Source organism: Pleurodeles waltl, chromosome 8, assembly GCF_031143425.1.
Source record: "Pleurodeles waltl isolate 20211129_DDA chromosome 8, aPleWal1.hap1.20221129, whole genome shotgun sequence".
NCBI classification, from domain to species: Eukaryota; Metazoa; Chordata; class Amphibia; order Caudata; family Salamandridae; genus Pleurodeles; species Pleurodeles waltl.
The window spans coordinates 709,918,053-709,941,855 of NC_090447.1; the positions used below are offsets into that span (position 1 = coordinate 709,918,053).

General features: G+C 44.5%; 2 protein-coding genes across 4 annotated transcripts in view; one reads left to right on the forward strand and one right to left on the reverse strand.

Annotated features, from left to right (window-relative positions):
• The window catches only part of LOC138250238 (putative protein ARB2BP), a 56,374-nt gene extending 36,004 nt beyond the window's left edge, over positions 1–20,370 (reverse strand). The window contains exon 1 of one of the 2 annotated variants that reach the window (XM_069204864.1): positions 20,178–20,370. The gene's annotated coding sequence lies outside the window, so the exon portion shown is untranslated. Of the gene's footprint in view, positions 1–20,048 lie in introns of both variants that reach the window. The other variant, XM_069204865.1, reaches the window with a different exon arrangement.
• Positions 20,312–23,803, forward strand: part of TRMT10C (tRNA methyltransferase 10C, mitochondrial RNase P subunit) — a 58,439-nt gene continuing 54,947 nt past the window's right edge. Inside the window, exon 1 of one of the 2 annotated variants that reach the window (XM_069204862.1) lies at positions 20,312–20,592. The gene's annotated coding sequence lies outside the window, so the exon portion shown is untranslated. The remainder of the gene's footprint in view (positions 20,593–23,803) is intronic. The other variant, XM_069204863.1, reaches the window with a different exon arrangement.

Consider the following 23,803-nt stretch of genomic DNA (forward strand, 5'->3'; position numbering starts at 1 on the left):
ATTGTGTTGCTACCTGCCTCAAACAATCCATTCTTCATCTAGTTGAGCAGCACTGTGTTGCGCACATAGAAGATTTGGGAGTTGATGATGCCTGGAAAAAAGTGCTGATTATCAGGGAAATGGAAACATTACAGAGGACTGTCTACACTGTGTTCTCCTGCTCACCTTTAAGAAAGTCCAAGCTGGACGAAATTGCTTTGGTCACTGAATGTGAAGCGGTCTCCTTTCGGCCACTCCATCTTTGTGCAAGTTGTTTCAGAAAAGCTCTTTGACCACCGGTGAAGCTGTACAGTATGCAAGAGCAAAAATTACCCAAACAAAGGAACAGTACTTGGGCGACACTGTCTTTTGGAGCGACACAGTAAGAGATCTGATGGCTTTGTGCAGAGAGGACCGAGAGTATGATAGTTAGCCGATGTTATCTTTCATTAAACTTCTTTGTGAGCACATGGAAAGAAGGTTCCCAGAAGATGAATTGAAGGAATGGGCAAGCTTTGATTTCCATACAGTAACAACACAATCACAGTTTGATTTTGGGACTGAGAATGTACAAAGACTTGTTGAGAAGTATAAGAAGGTCTTGGTCCTGGGTGATTGTGACACCCCTGGTGATGTTGGTCGGCAGTACAGAGACTATAAATATGTGGTGGCAGCGCATATAAAAACCGGATTGTTTAGGACCTTTCAAAACATGGTGAATTTCACTCTGCGGAATGCTGCACAGTATAGTGTTGTATCTCAGCTTGTTGATATCTGTGCAACTTTCCAGGCTTCAAGTGCAGACTGCGAACGAGGATTCAGCCTCATGAACTCAATCAAGTCCAAATTAAGAAACAGACTAGAGGAGAGTCACCTAGATATGCTAATGAGGACAAAGGCTTACCTCTCAAATGGGAAAGTTGATTTAGACAGAGTTTATCAGCACTGGAAAAATGGCAAGGACCGGCGAGAAAAACAAACATGTCACACATCTAACGTTGGCACCTGACTTGTCTAAACTCTGATGCGGCTTCTCCTACAGTCCGTGTGTGGGCGGGGTAGGAACATTTCTCAGCCTGTATCTTGGCAGGGGCATCATGGCATTCATCAGCAGTGTGTTCATCAAACTGTAAATGTTAACCAATTGTACAACTGGCTGTATTTGATGTGCGGGGTCCTCTGCAGCACTCTGAAAGTATTCATTAAAGTTTCATAATGGTTCAACCTCCTGATTTCTGTTTTCTCTAACTGGGGTGTAGGTGGCACTTAACAGGTCATGTCCTTGGGGTGTGCAACCAGGTCAAAAAACTGCCTTGATGCCCTATTGCATGGAGCAATGATATCCCTTTTTTGCTTTAGTGGTATGGAAAGGCTAAAGCCAAAGATCTTGGCTAGTTATGCGCTGCGCGCGCGTGAATGGTCAATTTCTTGGCGCACGTATCCTTGGCTGCAGAGACCGCACACTGCCGCACACAGTGGAAAAAAATTAGAGGGAACGTTGGAGGTGGCGGTCCAAGGGGTTTATTGAAGCCCAAGGAGCCCCTCTAAAATAAATAGCTTTTTGCCCCGGGATGGTTTAACATTAAGTTAAAAGCCCTGGGGAGGTAGTGGTCCCGAGGGCTGTGGGGGAAGGCCATCGGGCTTCCCCTACTTACTAAAAAACAAATTTTGCATCTGGGTGATCCCCGGGGGACAGCAGAGGCCCCCGCTCTTCTATAGACAATTGTCCGGGGAGGTGACTGTCCTAGGGGCTCATTGAAGCCCAAGGATCCTCGTGTGCCCCCCTACTCTATGATGCCCCCAGGACCTAGCCCACCTGAAGGCAATTTTTTTAAAAAGCGCGGAGACAGCCTTTAAAAAAAAAAAAAAAATACATCTGTGGATTGATTCGCGGATTTTTCCGTTTTTTGTAATGCTTTTTAAAAAAAATGTTTTAGCCCTTGCGGGATCCCTCAGGGACCCCAGAACCAGGGCTAGGGTTCAGGATGACTCTACCCTGGCACCTTTTCTTTTTTTTGTCTTTTTTTCTGGGACTCGGCTGAAGCTGAGACCAAAGATGGCTGCAAACACTTCCTTGCTGAAGTGTTGGCAGCCGATCAGATATCAGCAGGGGACAGTTGGATCCGCGGAGGATCCATGTCCCCATATATCTACATTTTTTGGCCTTAAATTTCTCCAAAACTAGTGAATGGATTCACACCGAATCACAAAAAGCGTGATCTGCTCAACAGAATCTAGCTTTGTGCCATATGTGTAATTCTGTTCAGTGGTTTGAGCTGCAGGCACGTCTAAAGGTCCTATGGAAAAATAAATGGGGAAAATGAGTTTTGCCCCCCCCCCTTTTCTCGGCCCCCGCTAGGCAGATCATCCCGAAACTTTCAAGACAGAAGCTGAACTTAGCAAAGTATAAGTTTTGAAAATTTTATGAAGATTAGTCAAGCGGCTCCAAAGTTATAGGCAAAGCAAAAAACGCTCTTTCTATGGAAACTAGGTCCCAACTATAACTATGTAGTGGCGACCGCCACTATGTCTATACATAAACTTATACACATTTTTATTTTAATAAGTACTGCAGATAATTTTTAGCTAGTACCACAAAACATCCTAAAAAAAAAAAAAAAAAAAAAAAAAAAAAAAAAAACACACAACACAATAAAAATACTTTCCCCTAACGCTACATACTTTGCTAAACTGCCTCATTCCTTCCTAGGAATTTCAAAAAGACTAATTGGCGATATGTCACCTTAAAACACTGAATGACAACAAAGGGCCTGATTACGACCTTGGCAGAGGGGATTACTCCATCACTAACGTGACGGATATCCCCTCAACGTATTGAATATAATGTAACTTGTAAAGGGGCAGGCGTGATATCTGTCACGTTTGTGACGAAGTAATCCCCTCCGCCAAGGTCGTAAACAGTCCCAAAGTGTGGTCTTAACAATATCCTGCTTTTTAAAAATTTGCAAGGGTTTCAATTACAAATAATATTGTGTTTCTTCATGGCCATCCCATGTTGCCCAATTTACCACTAAGTGTTTGTCCCTTATTACTTAAAACCAACTGAACAAATTCAGATCAGATAACTAAAAGTACCCTTTCCACAGTATCATCTATATACCTGCCAAGTTTTATGTAAATCTGTTCAGTCATTCTGCCTATACATCTGTTTAAATTGTCTATGGAAAGTGAATTGGTAGAAAAACATCTTAAGAGACACACCATTTTTTTCTTTACAGCCCCTTAAGTAATCATACAAAGTTTTGCATCATCAGCCAATGTAGAAAGAAAAAATAAAACGTTCTGCAAGGTTTTGTGGACATTCATCTAATGGCGACAACATTATTAGCAAGCAAAATATGAGGAATTCCTGTCTCTCAGAATCCTATCACTGCAGATTGGCTACAACCACTCTTTAATAAATATTACCAAGTAGCGCTTGCCACTGGGTAGTTATAGCTAAGATAATGCTTCCATAGGAAATTATTTTTTTGGTTTGCTTATATCTTTGGTGCTGCTTGCCGAATCTCCACAAAACACCCCCCAAAAATTATTTTCTCCACAGGTCCTATCTGCAAAGTTTGGGGTGATCACTCAAGTAGAGACTGAGAAAAAAATGGGGGGATGGGGCGGGGAATATTTTTTCCCCTCATTCATTTTTCTATAGAAACTTTAGACACAGCTACAGGCTAAAAAGCTGAACAAATCTGGCAGAAAGCTAGATTTTAGTCCTGAAAGAGACCCGTTGTATGTACTTTGCGGGCTTCAGTCTGCCAGTAAGCTTCCCATTTGCTGGCACCATCGTTGCTCTTCAATACTTTATTTCCATTTGTCCATGGCATGCATGCCTCATGCCTATTCCTATGCTGAGCCCACCCTGAGAGCACGGACAAATTGCTAATCTCCATACACAGTGGCCATTTTAGGAAAGGATGTTGGGACTTCTTTTTCCATGTTTTTCACGAGCACCAGTTTTTACATTTGCTCCAAACAATTCTCTAAACAGACCTGTAAATTGTGTTCTTACGGTCGGTGCTGCAATTACATTGCAAGTCAAAACCCGCACAGCATGGCACCTCCCCGCCAAAATGTTTATAATTATGAAATATTTCTAATAATATAATTTTTAAACATATGGTCGACATTGGCTTGCACTGCACTGGTGCGGATAGATCAGATTTGCTAAAAATGAAACAAAACAAAAAAACGCAATGTTCGAGTGAGGTTGCCCATCCTCAGCCTGCATCCCACCCCCCGGCATCGATCTGCTCATGTGATCCATTCTCACCATGGCTGCGTCAGGCAGAGCTGGTGGAGCATCTCTTGCTCTACTTTTATTTTCATTACATCTGAAATGCAGCAATGCTATGCATACCAAGGTAGCTATGCCTCTGGACACCATCACATTCTCAAAGGTAAATGCTCTGATCAAGATAATTCTTTTTTTTCCCCACCCCCCTGCCCTACGTAATACTTTAGCTCTAATCACTATTGGTTTAGTTGTGTGTATCACGGTCCGCGTTCTGTTTCACAACATTACAAAAATTGGCTGGTAACACATCAACTTGGATGTGGTGGCAGCCATCTTAATTCTTGGGACACAGTCCAGAGTCCTAAGAATTATATTTTTTAAAAGACGAAAGGGGAAGGCAGGAACCCCCTCACCACCCTCAAGCCCACCCCATGCCTGGTGGTGGGGTCCAGAGGGACTCCCATGAGAGAATTGTTTTTTTTTTTTTTAATTGCCACGAATTTGTGGAGGATCTGGACGAACAAAAAAAAAAAAAAATAGGGCTCTTGCACATTTAAAAAAAGATACCCCTGTGGGGTGGGCCATGGCTTTTCGGGCTAGGAGGGGATGCTTCCCAAACATCTGTGAGTCTCTAGGGACCTCATCCCTAAAGGGGCCAGAGATGTTTGTCATTTAAAATGGGATGGGGCTGCTGTTCACACATCCAAGAGCTTTAGGAGGTCCCGGGACCCCATCGCCCAGGGCAGAACACAACTTTAAAGGGAAGGGTCCGCACAGCCCACTCTCTGACCCTCTTAAATCATACAGGAAGACCACCGCCTGCTGGGACCATTTTTAAGTCTCCCACCAGGTGGGAGCAAACATGCCTTTCCTGTCTGCAGGAGCGTGGGCAAAGAAGGCATGTCTGCTCTTAATTGGCAAGAGATCTAAAAATGCTCCCACTGGGATGCAGTAGACTTCCGTTTCCCTGCTTATATGCCTGGAGGTAGGAAAACACAAATTTGCCCAGCAGGAGCATGCAGAAATAGCTGCTCCCGCCAGGCAGGAGCAATGCTGGCTCCCACACCACGCAGTGAGGTGGCTGGGGCCACAGGGTCCTGAGGCTCCACCCACAGTACCCAACTAAGTTATGCCCCAGGGGATTGGTCCCCAAGACTACAATAGGCTTAGTAAGGGGGACAGCACAGCCCCTTCTCCTTTGTAATGCCAATCGGTCCCAGGCAATGGGGTCGGCGGGCCTATTAAGGCTTTAGGAGTGGGGCCATGGGGCCATTTATAATGGGAATTGGTCTTGGGGATTTTAAGGCTCAGGGTGAAAGGTCGCATGCTCCCCTTCCACTTTTTACGGGAATTCAGCCCCATGGCTTATTAAGGCTCAGGGAGGGGGGCTGTGCACCTTCTTCCCTTAATATATATGTTTTGTACCCAGGAGGTGAGTTTCCTGGGGCCACTATTGGCTTGGAGAGGGGGCCGTATGCACACTTCCCTTAAAAGCCCTATAGCATGGGATCCAGAGGGCTCCTTCTGGCTCAGGAAGGGGGACCTCCTGCCCCCTTCCCTTTACAAGTATCGAATCACCCGATGGGATGTGGGTCCCGGGCTCACTGTGCCACTGGATTCAAGCTAGCCTGGCTGATGAGGAGAGATACCACTAAACCGGTCCCAGGATACTTGTTTGCGGTCCAGTGAGGACTCGGCCTGGCAGTTCAGGCTGGACTTTTCCCATGGGGAGCAGGGTCAGGACTGATTTGCATATGGCTGGGTCCAAACTGGTATGGCCCGCTGGACAAAACCAAAATGATGGATTGGGATGCGGCCAGAGCGAATGCCAGTGGTTGAGATTAATTCAAGCATTCCATCTATTACCTTGCTGTTTTTGCACCTGCCACCCTAGGTCCGTCAGGTATGCCCAGACATGGGTCCCGGGCTCACTATACCACTGGATTCAAGCTAGCCTGGGTGATGGAGGGGCGATACCCTGAAACCGGTCCCAGGATGCTTCTTTTTGGTTCAAGTAGGACCAGGCCATGCAGTTTGAGCTGGAGTGTTTCCATGGGGAGCAGGGTCAAGGCTGATTTGCATATGGCTAGGTGCAAACTGGTGTGGCATGGTGGGAAAAAAAAAAAAAAAAGAAAGAAATAATTAAACGATGGATTGGGATGCGGCCTGAGCAATTGCCAGGGCCTGAGATTAATTCAAGAATTCCATTTATCACGTTGTTTTTGCACTTTCTAAAAGTGACATTTGTCACAAATATGTCTTAAGGTCTGACTTTACCATTAAAGATGATTTTAAATTACCATTCCAATCTATACAGCACATCCTCATCTGCTCCCAATCCAATGTTAGCACCAAATAAGGTAAACAAGTGTTAATCAATGGGATAAATAAGCATTAAAATTAGCGAAAAATGACTTAAGTAGTTTTTCACTGCCAGGATATGTAAAACCTAAAACCACATGGCATACTTTTTAGACACTATGCACCCTGCTTTCTTAGCAGTTAAGGACAACCATAGGGGTGACTTGTAACTAATAAAAAAAAAAGCTTGGCAAAAAATATATTCTGCCATGTTGAAATTACAGGTTAAAACTGCATTACAGCCTGCAGTGTTCGGCCTGAGACATCAGTTTCAGGGCTAAGTTCCACCGTAAAGTCCATTCCCTGTTGAAAGATGGACCCCCATAACAGTGCGAGTCTCACCGCTCATCTGCATTAGCCATCTAAGGTGTCTGTGGTTTGTCTGAACCCAGAAGTAAGTATCAAACAGGTATGCGCTCAACATTTTCAGTGGCCTCATCACCGCACTCTACCTCTCTTCCCTGGGAATTATCCTCCTACTTGATCAAAGCTACAGGTTGGTGTAGGTCTTCTTTGTTAAGCTGTGGGTGCAGCTCCAAGCCATGCTCGTAGGCGTCCATCTAGACAACAAATTCCCTAGAGAAGTCAGGGGCTTAAAGCACTGATGCTGTACAAGTCGCCTCCTTCAAGATGTCAAAAGCCTATTGGCACACCTTCATCCAGATCACCTTCTTGGGTTGCTTCTTACAAGTCATCTCTGCCACGGGGGTAATGATGGTACCATAGCCCTTGACTGATCTCCTGTAGTAGCCGGTGAAGCCCCAGAAGGACCTCACTCAAGTTTGGATCTTGGAGGTTCTTAACCCAAGCTGGTCTGAATTGTGACCCGGAGAGGCTGCACCTTGCCCCCACCCAAAAGGTGGCTCAAGTAAACCACAGATCCCTGACCTATATTGCACTTACTGGCCTTGATAGTCATGCATGCCTTCTACAAGGCCTCAAGCACTTCCTGAATGTAAAACAGATGGTCTTCCAGGCGGACGTGAAGACCACGTTCTCTAGATAAGCGTTTCTGAAAGCCTCTATCCCAGCCCGAACCTGGATTATTAGCCTTTAGAAGGTGGCAGGGGCGTTCTTTAACCCAAAGGACATCACCCTAAACAGGAAGTGGCCCTCTGGAGTGGAGGCTACAGACCTCTCCTTAGCCCTTTGCTTGAGGCAATCCACCAGTACTGACATTAGATCAAACGTACTCAGGAACGTGGCAGTGCCTAACCAATCAATGAGCTCATCAGCTCAGTGGTGGGGTGAGCATCAGCTTCAGTGACTGAGCTGAACACTCTTTAATCCACAAAGAACTGGATTTCTAGTGTAGTGCCTGATGGGCCAGCTTTAGGTACCAGGACCTTCGGACTGGACTAAGGCCTACTGGAGTACTCAATAACCACTAACTTCAGCATCTTGGACATATCTTCCTTGATGCTGGCCCCTACTTTGTCAGTCAGCCTGTAAATTTGTGTTTTTGACAGGCAAAACATCTGCTGTCAATAGCTGCGGTTCACCCATTTGTGAGCCCTAGGATATGTTAGAAAAGAAAGGCAAAGTGTTCCAGCAAGTGGTGACAGTCCCTCTGTTGCTTAGGGGTCAAGGTGGGGGAGAGGACAACTCCTACTGACCCATTCTGCTCCTTGAAAGATAGGAGGACAGGATGGAGTTCATTCTCCTCCACCCCATTGTCGGTCACCAGGAGCATTGCTCTCTCTGACCTCTCAAAGTGGGGCTTGAGACGAATTATAAGCAGAACACTTCAGGGGTTCTGGTTGTCTTGGGATCCAGCAGGTAAGAGACCCTCCCCCTTGTGGTTCTTTGCCTCATAGGGTCTGGTCCACTGGTCCTGCAAGGATCAGGGTTCCACTGGCTCCATCGCCAACACTTTTTGACCAGGCTGAAATTCAGAATGGCCTTCTGGTCATGCCAGAGTTTCATGAGCTGTCTTCCAAGTTCTCAGTGGCCTTCTTCCAAAAACACTTCAGAGTCCACAGAACCAACATATAGCTAACTACATCCTGGGCAGGTTGTTTGGCGCTCGCTTCCACTCCTCCTTCACAGGGGTGAGAGACCCTCTAAAAGGATGGCAATACACAAGATCTAAGGGACTGAACCCTAAACCCTTCTGCAAAACCTTCCTCCAAGCAATAAACAAGAGGATATCCCACTTATACTTCAAGGGCTCTGACAGGCCCATGATTAAGCCTTTGAGGCTCTCTGTATCTTTCAACAAGCAATTGGTCTGAGGGTTATAGGGTGTGGAAAACTTGTAGTTTATGTCACAGTTGTCCAATAGTGACTTAACGTACACTGTGTAAGAGTAAGAGACCTCCTTTAGTTCTTTGGCCACTGCTGGCATAGTAACTATCCTCAGAGATATGGCTACTGGATATTGAGTGGCATAGGCCACTAAGACCAGGATGAACCTATTGCCTAAGGCAGACTTGTCCACTGGTCCACCAATGCTGGTCCACTCTATCAAAGAGCGTGCCTACACCAGGAAGGATAACCAGGAGAGCCTTCAGCTCCCCATGACCCAACTCCAGACTTCCCACTGCCCTGGAACGTAGGACAAGACCTGCAAAATGTGTCTGAGGTCACTTTCATCTGAGGCCAGTAAAAATGGGTGACAAGCCTGGCAAATGCCTTGTCTAGCACCAGATGTCCTGCTAGGGGTACATCATGAGCCAAACTCAGTAAGAAGGTGCTGTAGTACTGTGAACCACCAACACGTGTTTCACTATGCTCAGGAACCTTAGGCTCACTGTACAGGAGTTCATTCTCCCAAAAAATCAGGTGATCACCAGGGATGTCACCAGCAGTCTGGGCCTCGGCCTGCTCTCTTTCGAGGCTTTGCAGTACTCCATCCAGGATGGCCGCCCTTCACCTTGCTAGCCAGCCAGCCGTCTTGAGTAGGTCCCCCAGGGCAGCAATGTCCTCCCCTGTACAGCTCAGGGTGTCACACCAAGGCTTGGCCTTCTCCCTGACCGCGGGGGTCTTAGAAGCAGGTATCCCAGGCCCCGGCTCCTCCTCATTTTGGTAGATAACTGGCCCATATTTTCAGGCTCCAGTCCTACTTGACTTCTGTCTCGGGCTGTTCTGGACTGTTTGGGGAAAGCATATCCTCTCAAGTAACCTTAACATCTCCTTGTGAGACCGGAGGACCACCTCCATTCGGATGGTGTGCTTCACATCATTACCAACCCACAGGCATGGACTGATTCACAGCTACCGTTAAGGAACCTGAGACACCCCTTCCTTCCATTCAATGGGAACCAGATCCATGAGATAGTGACTCTTGTGGTTGTCAGCTACTACACCCTGGTGGAATACATCAGGAATTACCTTCTTTGAGGACACCAGATGACACATGATAGTAGTCATACTGGCTCCTGAGTTTCTGAGAACCTCCTCCCTCTGCCCAATGATGGTGACTCAGTCCCTGTATGTTTTGGTGTTCAAAGGCAAGTGGGCCTTTGGCACCACCTCTGTCACCCACAGACACTAGGCTAACCTCAGTAACCCCCCCCCCCCCAATACTAACTGGGGCAACCATCTCCCCTGCCACTACACTGGCCATCCCCAGTGCCCGGCCACCCGTAGGGGGGCTTCTGCCTTTTAAGACAGTGGGGGCCCTTGGTGTACCTATAGCACTAGTAGTTATTAGGGAAAAAAACATTCTGAGGCTTTTTTCCTCATGATAACCACTTTGCCTTTGTTCAGGCTGGGATTAGACATCCTTCCCCTGAGAATGGTTTTGAGGGCCTTTTGAGAACTATTTTTATCTCCCCCATTTTTTCCTGGTGGGCACCCGGTCTACTCTTTTGGTGTTCCCTTCTTGGACATTCAGGTGCTGACCTAGAGGTCCACCTCCTTAGCAAATTCTTGGGATGAAGTGAGCTTGTTCTTAATCAGGTATAAAAACAAGTATTAAAGCATGTGCTCCCTCAATATCAGGTTAAAGCACTCAACATAATTTACACTGCTACCCTTCCCCCAACCGTTAGTGCCTTTTCGGAGTAATCCACAAACTCTACCAAAGACTGGTTAGGCAGTTTATCACTTTACCTGAGCCTGTACTTTTCAAGAGTAAAACCAAACCCCTTCCAACTGAGGTCTTGTCCTTCCACAGTCTAGACCACCAACCTCCTCAGGTATCCTATGCATGTGCAGGGCTACCTCACAGACTGCTAGCCACTTATCAATATCATCCCCCACCACATAACTAGGTAACAGGTCTTTCGAGAATGCAGACCTTTCTGTCTCTATTAGACACTGTATGTTTGCTGGCACCACTGATGGTGGACTAAGATTTGTTTGGCTTTCAGGGCCAGTTCCTTTAGATTAACTTCATGTGCCAACCGAAATTTCTTCTCCTGAAAGGCCCAGTCAGCCTCTTTGCTGCCAGCTGCAACTCAGCTAGCTCTAGTAGAAACTCCCTGTCCTGTCTTTCAGTTCTTCATGGGACACGTTGTGGGAGGATACCCTTCTCCCTGCTTTAGATCCAGCAGAGGACCTCACTCCTGTGAGCCATTATCTCAAGCCATGGTCAGAGAATTTTGTATCCTCCTGCTGCTCCCCTACCTCTACACCCCCACCCCCTTTGCTCCGGTGCTGTAGTTAGCAGCTAATGGGCCTCTTCCCAGGCCCGAAGGCTTTCTGGAGCTTTTTTCTCTTTGAGCTCCTGTTTACTGTTAAGCCCTTCTCCCTGCAAAATTCTTTCAGCTATGCCACAGTGTAGCTCTCCGAGCTGCTGAGATCCAACTCAATCTTTGTAGATGAGTCACAGGTGCAAAATGAGATGAGAATTAGTGTTAGAGGAAAGGGGAAAATAGCCAACCAAGGAGAATTTAAGAAGAGGTAGAATCCAATGTCAGATCATAAATATGCAATTTTAGTTTTGCACAAGTGTAATTGTAATCGTATTTATATAGCGCTTACTACCCCTGACGAGGCGTCGAAGCGCTTTTCGATGAGTAGCACGCTACTCCGGTACCCAACAAGAATTAGTGATGGATTAGTATAATTTAATAAGGAGTACAGTTTTAGTATTATTATGAGTTAATTTGAGTTGCGGATAGGAGAGTTTGTTAGTTAGATTGACTGGAGTAATGGAGGGGTGGAGGAGGAAAGAAATCCAGAAGTGTTAATTTTGGGAGTTTATCCTTCATTTACTCAATCCAAAGGCTTGAGATGAATAAAAGGGGAGTGGAGGGGAAAGAGGATGTGGAAGGGTTAGGGAGAGCATAGTAGCAGGGTGAGATGAATGCAGGAAAATTTAGTAGGGTTGTGTGGGAGGTCACAGAGGTAGAGTGAGGTTTGGTGAGTTAGATGTGGAGGTAAGAGCTTAGGCAGAGATATTTAGGAGATGAAAGTGGTCGAAGGGATTTGGGGTGAGTCCGAGTGAGAATGGAGGATAGTTTGATAGAGACATGACATAAGAGTGATGAGTAGATAAGTGTGATAAAAAGAGAGCAGAAATTCATAGATATCTAGTATAACAACCCAAAAAAACCAGGAGCCATGCAATGATCCACAAACATGCCAGGCACAGGAACAACATATACACATACATACACAAATATATATATATATATATATTTATACACACACACACACACACACAGACACACACATGAATACACACACATATGCACATACAATACATAATTAGAATCATGGGTAAAAAATACTTAGTCAGACAGGTTTAAAAGAGTGTGTGTGTATTTTGTTATTGGTTTAGTTTCTGTAAAATGAGCATCGTGGCCTACCCAACCGGAGTATTTTCTACGAGTATGTCAGTAAGCGTTACCTAGCATGTTTTATATGCCCCGTTTATATTGTACACTAAGGGTACGTGATGGGCCACGGGGTAAACGTCTCCAGCAACCTTGTGTGCCTTTGGCAATGTGATTGTTACTAGTGCGTCTTTGTGGAGATGTCCTTGTGCTTCTGAGCATCAACAACGCACCACCGGAATCGGCGGTAAACGCATTGGGGTCGTTTTGGAAAGCTGTCCATCATTCTGGTAAAAGGCGGGAATTCCTTTACCTACTTCGAGGGTGGACGGGGCGTGGCTCAGCGGGCGGAGCTTACAGGTGCTTTATAAAGGGAGAACCTTCTACTCTGTGTCTCCAGCAGAGGAAGATCGAACCCGCGCGTCTCAGTCAGATACAGATTACGCTCCAGTACATCATCAGTTCACCTCCAGGATGGATTCTAGATCTTTTTCTGCTATGGGATCTCTGAGCGCACAGCCTTGCTTTATCTTTGCCAAGCCCAAGAGTTAGGGTGGCTTGTCCTTTCCAGAAGCTGAGCTTCAACTGCGGCACCTGCTACGATTATATTTGTAAGTGCTTCCTTTGAGGTTTAGTTTCTGTAAAATGAGCATTGTGGTCTACCCAACCGGAGTATTTTCTATGAGTATGTCAGTAAGCGTAACCTAGCATGTTTTATACGCCCCGTTTATATTGTACACTAAGGGTACGTGATGGGCCACGGGGTAAAACGTCTCCAGCAACCTTGTGTGCCTTTGGCAATGTGATTGTTACTAGTGCGTCTTTGTGGAGATGTCCTTGTGCTTCTGAGCATCAACAACGCACCACCGGAATCGGCGGTAAACGCATTGGGGTCGTTTTGGAAAGCTGTCCATCATCCTGGTAAAAGGCGGGAATTCCTTTACCTACTTCGAGGGTGGACGGGGCGTTGCTCAGCGGGCGGAGCTTACAGGTGCTTTATAAAGGGAGAACCTTCTACTCTGTGTCTCCAGCAGAGGAAGATAGAACCCGAGCGTCACAGTCAGATACAGATTACGCTCCAGTACATCATCAGTTCACCTCCAGGAAGGATTCTAGATCTTTTCTGCTATGGGATCTCTGAGCGCACAGCCTTGCTTTATCTTTGCCAAGCCCAAGAGTTAGGGTGGCTTGTCCTTTCCAGAAGCTGAGCTTCAACTGCGGCACCTGCTACGTTTATATTTCTAAGTGCTTTCTGTTGAGGTTTAGTTTCTGTAAAATGAGCATCGTGGTCTACCCAACCGGAGTATTTTCTACGAGTATGTCAGTAAGCGTTACCTATCATGTTTTATACGCCCTGTTTATATTGTACACTAGGGGTACGTGATGGGCCACGGGGTAAACGTCTCCAGCAACCTTGTGTGCCTTTGGCAATGTTATTGTTACTAGTGCGTCTTTGTGGAGATGTCCTCGTGCTTCTGCGCATCAACAACGCACCACCTGAATCGGCGGTAAACGCAGTGGGGTCGTTTTGGAAAGCTGTCCATCATCCTGGTAAAAGGCGGGAATTCCTTTACCTACTTCGAGGGTGGACGGGGCGTGGCTCAGCGGGCGGAGCTTACAGGTGCTTTATGAAGGGAGAACCTTCTACTCTGTGTCTCCAGGAGAGGAAGATAGAACCCGCGCGTCACAGTCAGATTACGCTCCAGTACATCATCAGTTCACCTCCAGGAAGGAGTGGCACTGTACAAACACAAGTACTGGATCCCACTACTGGACACCAATGTAAGAAATTCGGTTACTGGTCAAAAGGGGGCTAGACGCCCTAATCAAGAAAAAACCCACAATTCTTGTCATGGTGAACCGCAAATTCACTAAATTAACCAATGCTTAATCTCCTGGTAGCTTGCCACAAAAGCAGTCAGCCTTAACTAAGATAATGTGTAAAATATTTAAGCAGTACACAAACAGTAATAAAGTGAAAACAACACAAGAAAATCCCAAACCAATTTAGGAAAACAGAGTACATTTTTAATAAATAAAATGATACAAGAGTGACAAAAATCCAATCAGTAGAACCGGAAACATGAAATTTATTTTTGTGTGTGTGAAAATAGCACATAAAAGCACAAAAGCCACTTGCAGTCATCTCCTTGCACTAGATGGTGGGGGTGGAGGAGGGCAAAATGAGTCACAAGTTCAGGTCAACCGCAATGGACTGTAGGTCGGCTGAAGCTACCAGGTTAGCCCTGCAGAAACGTTATCTCAAAAGTCAGGCGCAAAAAGTTCTATTCGCGTTGGAGGAGGCTGCAAGGGGTAGACAGAGCGTTGCAGGCTATCATCAATGTTGCACGAAGAGCGGCGGACGGTTTTTGCTGTAGCTTTGCCAGTCACTGCGGGCTGTCATTGCTGTGGTGCGAAGTGCAGCTCTCCCACATTACTGATTGTTGCTAGTGCTTGCTGCATTGAAAAAAAGCAGGTCTCACCAGAGCTTCCTGTTGCCAGCGATCATGTGTGGCAGAGTCTCAGTACCAGCAGGCCTGTCCACTGTCACAGGGAGCCCAAACTTCATGATTTCTACTGTTTCTTACAGAAGAGCACACTCTGATGCCAGTCAGGGGTACACGACCTTAGGAGGCACCTCCTTGGGATGAGTAACTCAAGCAGCAGGGCAGTCTTTCTGTAACTTCTACAGGTCCAATAGTGTTTTATACAGTGGTTCTGGTGTTTGTGTGTGTACGTACACACACACACACACACGTGTCGGGGAGGCTCCCTGTCCTACCCCCACATCTGGTTCTGGAAAGTTCTTCCCCATCAAGACTCAAAACTGTCTAGGGGTGACAAAAGACAGGCAGGCCTGGTGTCATATTCCTTTGCAGGGGGACCAAGGACATTGGCAAAAGACACAAATTGTTGGGCCATGCAAATTCCAAATTTCTAAAAGAATTGTGACTCAAAATCTCACTTTACTCAAAGAGGATTTTAAATAATTCATTTGCGTCTATACAGCATATCGCTATCTGCTCATAATCAAAGCATTTATTAAATGTTAAAAGGTATCCATGTGTTAGTCAATAGGAAATATAAGCCTTAGATCAGTGAATAATGGCTTTAGTGGTTTTTCGCTGCTAGGGCATGTAAACCTTAAACCCACATGTCCTATTTTTTTTTTTAATACTATGCACCCTGCCTTCTGGGTGGTTACGGCCTAACATAGGGATGACTTATCAGTATTAAAAAAAAAAAATGGAAAGTTTGAGCCTGACAAAAGGTTTATTCTGCCAGGTCGAAATGGCAATTTAAAACTGCACGGAGTGCTCCCGTGTCAGGCCTGAGATGGGTTACAGTGCTTCTTTAGTGGGTTGCACATTGAGTGCTGCAGGCCCACTAGTGCCATTTCATTTACAGGCCTTGGATAGATCTAGTACCATTTACTAGAGACTTACAAGTAAATTAAATGTGCCAATTAGGTGTAGACCAGTTGTACCCTGTTCTAGAGAGACAGCAAAGGAACTTGAGCACTTGTTGGCAGTGGTAATGTGCACACAGTCCTAAAGCCAACAGAAATGAATTCAGCAAAACAGGAGGAGTGAAGGTAAAAAGTTTGGGGGCGTGCCAAGGACGTCAGGTCTAACAAAAATCATATGTGGATGCTCACTTATAGAAGCTTTAGGTTATATTAGAAAAAGGTTCAGATTTTATAGGATCCGTACACTACATACTGCAGAGGTATGGTCCAGTAGGTACTAGAAACAAAGACACTGAAAGTTTGCCGGACCGGGTACTCCTTCACAAATGTGTCAGATACGTCTGCCCTACTGCATCTGCATTTTATCTAATGAATAGTAAAAATGCAGGCTGGCAAAATAGCTAACACATTTGGTATGAAGTATATATAGCCAATCTCTAAATCAGGCCCCAAATTTGCAGCCATCACTTCTTAATGGTGTGTTAGGGAGTCCACCAAGCTTGCAGAGTAGCGTACCAAGCTTGCATCATCTTTTAATTTTACACTTTTAGACAGGAAAACATCACTTTATCATGTATGAACTGCACAGACCCTGGACTGGATGTTGGTCCTTGGTGCTCATTTCTTGTACTGAGCCTGTTACAAAGATCTCACATAATGCGAAAAGAGGACAAAGGTCCAACGAGAGCATGATTTGTCCAACATTAGTATATGTGGTCAATAAGAATCCAGATTGCAATACATGACTGCTTGTTTCGAGGTCCATACCTCTCCCACTAAACCATATTTCAGTGAGTATAGAATGATATTTGGTGCTTTTCTCACCTGGAGAAAAAAAGAAAAACATTACTACCAATGTTTTACTTGCTTTATTTTAAGGAATCCTATTACTGCAAACAAACACAGAGAGGAATAACTTGCATTGCCTAAGGGTACATTTGATGAAACTGAGATGTCAGGATTAAAAACCACGAATTCTGGTTCCACTGTTTCCAATTTACTAATTAAACCAGGACCGTCAGTAAGTGGTTCTGATGGCAATGCTCATGGACTACCATTACAGGAAGAAGGTGCTGTGGTGGGGTTCTTGACGAGAATTTTAATGTAGTGCTTATTGACAGCCTATTTTGGTGATGTATTTTCACAAAATGGGGCAACCCGGTACCCTGGGACCCGAGTCAGTGAATAATGTAAAAGAAAAATGTTTTGGTCCCTGCAAGGGAAGGATATGAATTAACCTCCATGACAGTGGTTGTACCATAAAGCAGTGGTTCCCAACCTGTGGTCCAGGGACTCCTACGGGTCTGCGAAGCCTCCTCAGGGGGTCCGCGACTGCTTAGAAAATGACATAATATTAACAGATTTGGTCACCAGCTTTTAATATTGACTCAGTGAGGGGTCCCCAGATTCCAGTAATGATCCATTGGGAGTCTCCGGGTTCCAGTAATGATAAAGTGGGATCCAAAGAATTCAAAAGGTTGGGAACCACTACCATAAAGAACTTTCTGTACTGATGAAGTTTGTGAGTAATACATCACATTTATTAGAAACTTAAATTCCACAATTTAAAGTAATTGAGGTGCTCCTATATAACGGCACAGTAACAATAAAAGTCTGCCAATTCACCTTCCATTTCATGTAGCCCTGGTGTGTTGTTAAAACCACTTTTATACTTTAACATCTAATGGCTTCAGGAAGGTCTTGCATGGCTCCATGAAAATGAGCCAAAGCATATATCCTGATTAAATCAGGACTGCAGATCCTTAACTTTAACATAGGACCATGCCAACATATTTTTAAAAGAACTTTAAATGATTGGCTCATTTTCATGGAACAATGTAAGACCCTCCTGAAGCCATTAGATGGCAAAGTAAACAAGCATTTACAATGCAATGGGTCTCGCGTTTGGTCATGTTAGAGCTGATGGCGTTGTAAACTCCTAACCCGACTTTTCACCTATCGGGCAAAAGTGCATTTGTGTACGCAACCCGAAAAAGTGAAATTAACTATGTAAAGCGCTCGACTTCTGCCAAGCGAGATCGCGCTCGTAAATTAGAGAAAAAGAAGTCCACGAGCCCAATGGAAAACAGCGAGCCTCGCATGATTTCTGTACTTGGTCGCTGCGCCCGAGGAGGGCTAGCCACCGGAAAAGGCATGACGTATGTTTGTCTTCGACTAATGAAAGCAAGCAGATTTTATTAGGCAAGCCTACGAACCAATAAAAAACAGTGACGTGAAGTTGACAGGGCTCCGAGCCCTTTCCTAAATACAAAAGCGGCTCGCTGCGATACGCATGCAACGCAGGCTCGACCCTAAAAAGTGGCATTATTAACAACACACCAGGGCTACATGAAACGGAAGGCGAATTGGCAAAGTTTTATTGTTAACACGTCTAGGATGTGTCTGAGTGCAATCAAATGAGGGTGCTTCCTATTTCAATATTCTGTCCCGATGATGACCCGTCTGAATTAATTTATTTTATAGGGGTTGAAAAAAACATCGACATTGTATTTGAATTGTGGATTGGCTTTCGAAAAATTCAGCAGGCTCACAGTACCTATTGTTATAGGTGCTTGTCTGAGACCCCATGCTTTTAACCACAGTTCGGTTTTAGTTTTTATGTAAATAGCACTGCAACACTTATACTAACACATAATTCACTCACACTGCGCCGTTATATAGGGGCACCTCAATTACTTTAAATTGCGGAATTTAAGTGTCTAATAAATGTGATATATTACATCGGTACAGAACGTTCTTTACGGTACAACCACTGTCATGGAGATTAATTCATATCCTTCCCCCGAAGGGACCAAAACATTTTTCTTTTACATTATTTTGGTGATGTGGCAAAGTCAGAACTAGGTGTAAAGTATTTTAGTTCTTTTGCCTCTTACTGGAGGTTTGAGTTTGCCCAATCTTGTCGTCCCTGCCCACCCCAGTGAAATATCCAGCTTGTTGGCATTCCATGTTTACCAGGGAGGTTTTAGATGAACTGGAACTCCGATACAGAAATGCAAAAGTAATCAAACTTGATAAACTTAGTGTCCAATCAGACCTGTAGCTTTAAAATATCTAGGGGCATGATTTGGAGTGGGGTGGGATGATACCAGAAATGTGTCCTCTGATTTACAGTCCACTTAAATAAAAGTATTCCGATTGTTTCATGCGTACATGGGGTTCCTCCGAAGGGCTAAGGTTGGGAGCTCAAGCAGGCAAGATCAAGGTTAGCGTGTAAAACTGGGCTCAGTTCAGACTCAGCATCTGAAATACTAAGCGACTCAGAGAGAGGGGCTTCGAGAAGGAAAGGAAGGGAGAACGTCCGAGAGAAAACTGGCGTTAGGAAGACTGAAGAGGGGTGAAAAAGGAAAAGGTTGAGTGGGGGAGGAGGAAGAGCAAAGGGGAAGAAAAGAAGAGAGTAAAGATGAAAGGGGACCTTAGAGAGGGGTAAAAGAAGGTACCTAGGCTAGACGTTATGATGAGGTAAGAGGCGAATGATGAACATGGGGAAGAGTAAGAAATGACTGATGCATGAGCAGAGGAAAAGAAGGTAAATGGAGGGAACTGGAAAGAAGAAGCGTCCTTGAGGAAAAAAAGAACCTGATGGGCCCGTGATGAGGGGGGAATTGGAGTAGGTAAAGAACTTAGAGCGCTAAACGGGGGAAATAGGCTGAACTTGAGAAACAAGGTGAGATGAGAAAAAGGAGAAGGACCGCAAAGAGAAAAAGAGGGTATGAAAAGATGAGGGGAGGAGATGGACATCCGGGAGCTAGGGCGAGAGGATGGTAAGACGGGGGATGAAGAAATGCAAAGTGCAGAGAAGAAACTGTTTCCCTACTGGGGGGGGGGGGGGGGAGAAACTCTTCTCTTACTACAGTCAGACACAAAATAGCCCCAGCTAATTATCAAGTGTTTCTGGAAGGTTGTGCTGCACTAACACGAGTCACTGAATGGGTGTCTAGGCACAGGTTCAGAGCTGTTACCAACCACCTGGAGTTAAGGGCCTCTTCCCCGCCTACAATTAAAGTAAAATATGCAAATCTAAAATAACCTGCATTGAATTTTTATCTGTGGAGTGCTACCAAAAAATGTCTCTCTGATGGCTTCATAAGAAAGGTCATAGGAATTTTTTTTTTCCAGCGGCGGACTTTTTCCTTAGCAAACTGATGTAATCTGGGAGCTGTAGTCTTGGTTCACTTCAATTAGACTGACAGCGGATTTCTAAAATGAAAAATCTAAAACACCCACTGCTAGCACTGACCATCTCACATGCTGTGCCTGCCCATACTGTGCTGTTTTCGTCTTACTCCACTCTCCACTTAGAATGAATCGGAGACTGTCACGAGAGGCAGCTGCAGCATTCCAAAAACAATCATCAGCAACGACTTACGCGTTCGCTGCTTTGGACAACGCTTTCCGGGATCACTCACGCATTCTCTTCCGGTGTAGCAAGGTAATGTGATTGGACGCAAGGTCGGGTGAACTGTGGCTGGGCTACATTTTGAGCAGAAAAGGTTCTCTTCCGGTGCATCAGTGGTTGTCGTCTCGTCGAACCAGCAAGCGTTCTTCTGGTATAGACTGGCCAACCTATTTCGGGGAGGGTCATTTTTTTTTTAACCAATTGAAGTACTTTTAGTTGGAAGCTCGGCTTTTAAACGCACTCCCCCTCTTTTCCGCTTCTTGCCTGTCAATCATTTTTTTAACATGCTGTCGGGTAACCTTCTCTTGCCTTCTGAAGTTAGCGTTCCTTAAAATCGAAAGGAAAGAAGAAATTGAATGAGTGAAATCGTGTCTGAAAACAAAAAGTAAGGATTTATATATATGTGTGTAAATATATATATAGTTGAAGAACTATTGAATGAATTTTCCTGCTAGAGCTTTTCGAATGTTTTTTTTCTGAGAGAGTGCCCTAAAAGTTTGAACCAAAGTAGGAGAAAGTATTGGTAAGAGTTCGTTCTTTGTTTACGTAGTGAGATCTCTAAATAAGCCTTGTTTAGTTTTTTTGTGAAGGTCAATGATCAGTTTGTTGTGAAAACGGCTGTATGTAATGAAGGGCTTCCAAATGAATGGCGATGCAAGCAAACTGGGCTTGTAAGTTAGTAGTTCTTAACCTTTTGGCTTCGGTGGAGACCCCTTTCCCCTAATGAATCACTACTGGACGCCAGGGACCCTAAATAAGCTATTGCTACTATTTGAATGGCACAACAATGGCAAAAATACAGAAACAAGTTATTGGGACGGTATATACCCTGCGTGGTATACAGTCATGTTCTCTGCCCTCAGTGCCTGTGAGTATCTGGCATTTTTTTTTTTTGCCATAACATCATGCTAACCTAGTGCAGGGGTACTAAAAGTACGACATGAGGGCCTCTTCCAGTTCGGCCCCTAGAGAACAGCAGCACTGGGATGCTGTTAACGTGACGGAGCACTACCATTAAGAAACCTATAAAGTTACGCTTTAACTGAAGTAAAGGAAAAAAATCAGAGCAGGTGTCTTGCACCATTTAGCTTTAGGAACACATTAATTTTAAAGATATTTTGCAACAAATATGTAAAAAATATATTTAAGTCCCATCTAAATAATAAAAAAAAAAAAAGTGTATTTTAATAATGTGCAAAACAAGCTTCACCATGGTACACCAGATTATATAATTGCATTGAAAGGCGTTTATTAAAAGTGACAAATGAGCTTGGGAGCTTGCCACTAGCAAGGCAAGTCACTTATATTCAGCCTCTGGGTGGCTTAGTTTGTTGTTACACGTGTAACACCAATAAATTCTATTAAATAAAACTCGAGAAGGTTTTTTTACTGTGCATATTCTTAACTCATGCATTTCTATGTGCTCTAGCATGTGATAACAAAGATAAAGTGAAATAAAAACAATTGGCTAGGATCCAACAGTTTGGTCAAGTAGGGAAGCCAGAATTGATCCTAGATTTTCTGGTTTCACTTGTGCAGTCCAGCCACTAGATTGGCTATGGGTGGCAGACAAAAGCCAAATGAAGGTTCAGCTCAATTTGAACTTGAGGAGCCTAGAAATCTTCGAGTTGAGCCAGGCCTGGCTACAGTCTTCAGTGGCTCACCCACCCCCTGCACATAATAGCAATAAAGGGGACAAAGGTATAGGTACAGTATGATTTGACTACCACCAAACAATTTAGTGCAGTAGGAGTATCAACACCACAGTGTAGAACTTGTTTCAAGCTTAATAACTTTCTCACTACACCATATTTTACTACGTGAACTAGGGTATTAGGTTATGGACATTGGGTCACTGATTGAGGGGTGTGAAACCCTTTCTCATTTAGCAACCATTTTTCTTGTCCGGGTGAAACACTAGCAAATCCCAAATTAACCTGTGCTCAGCAGTCTGGTAGCTTTGCACAGAGCAGCCAGGTTTAATTTGGGGGTGGGGGGGGGGGGGGCGCACTGTGTGTAAAGTATTTATGCAGAAATTCAACCAGTAATGACATGAAAACACAACACAAGGGAAATTCCACACACATTTAGAAAAATAGAGCAAAATCTAACCCAAAATGACAAAAATACAGTCATGCAAATATCAAGTTTTAAGTAAAAAATAGACCCAACTTCCACGGATCCAGCACTGGGGTGGCAGCACTTGGGGCTTAGGACTAACCAGAGACATAGTCCAGGTCCCAGGGTCAAGGTTTTTGGAGCCCTTTTGTCCCTGAGGCTCTGATCAGGAGGCCAGCCAACTGTCCATTTGAGTCACTCTGGTGGTCCTGGGTTTAAGATGCAGGTCCAGTTCTTTTCACTCAGGCATCAGGGCAACAGAGTAGCAGTTCCTTGCAGAGTAGCCCAGAAGTCATCCTGAGCCTTCCACTGGTTCAAAGGTGCACAGAAGAGTTGGGTCTGAGGTCCCATATTTATAGTTGGTGCCAGCTTTGAAGTAGGAGAATGTTCTAGAGGTTTCCACAGCAAGAGGATTTTGGAAGTTCCAGCCTCCCTGCTTAGGCCCCAGTTTGTCTGGGGGGTAAAAAAGTCTAGGGTCAGACCCTTTGTGTGTGAGTCTGGTCAGGTAAAGGTTTGTGATGTAAAAGGGGTAGGTGACAGCTCTTCCCCCTGTTCAGAGATGGCTCATCCTACCAACACTTATTTCTTTTTTGTGGTGAGCGTAGCAGCCCTCAAGCGCTGCTTTCCGATGTGTGGTTACTTATCTGTGGGCGTTAACCACGCCCATCACTTTAATTCGTTCTTGGGTATTCCTTGCAAAAATCCCTTGATGTCATTGGTAAATAATTTACATTTGTCCCGCTGAAGGCTGTGCCGAAATCCACTGAAAAAAACAAAGGTTAGAGGGACGTGATAGTTAGGTTCTGAATTTACAAACACAAAACCATAGAAATTCTGCTGTTTTAGTTCTTTCAAGTAACTATAACTCATGTCGTATGGTAACTATAACTCGCACCCTAGCAATGCGCAACTAATTACCCCACATTTTACATTATTGGTGACATCTTCTATGGCATCATTGATATTATCACTAAAACGTTTACACAACAAATGATTAATGAGAAAACTGTGCATGACGGGGGTGCGACTTATAGTTACCTTAGGGCATGAGTTATAGTTGCTTGAAATAACTAACTATAACAGCTGAATTTATGTGGTTTGGTGTGTGTAAATTCAGATCATAACTATAAAGTCCCTCTTTTAGTTTTTTCAGTGTGTGTGTGTCTATATATATATATATATATATATATATATATCACATGTTTAAATTTAATAATGCCAATTTCAGTTAAGAAATAGAAAAATAATTATCCAGCTATTTTTAATAGTTATTAAAAAATCCAATTCAGTTGTGAAGGAGGATTGTTTGTGAATGCACAAGTCGGTTATACTTGTCTGTTAACAAGAGATAGGAATCAAATACAGTTGTGAAGGTATATTTATGTGAGCTTGCGAGAGATGAAGAGGTCGGCTTCCAAGTCTGCTCTGCCAGACGCAACTGGCACAGTCTTTATGTACTGTTTGAACTACATTGACAT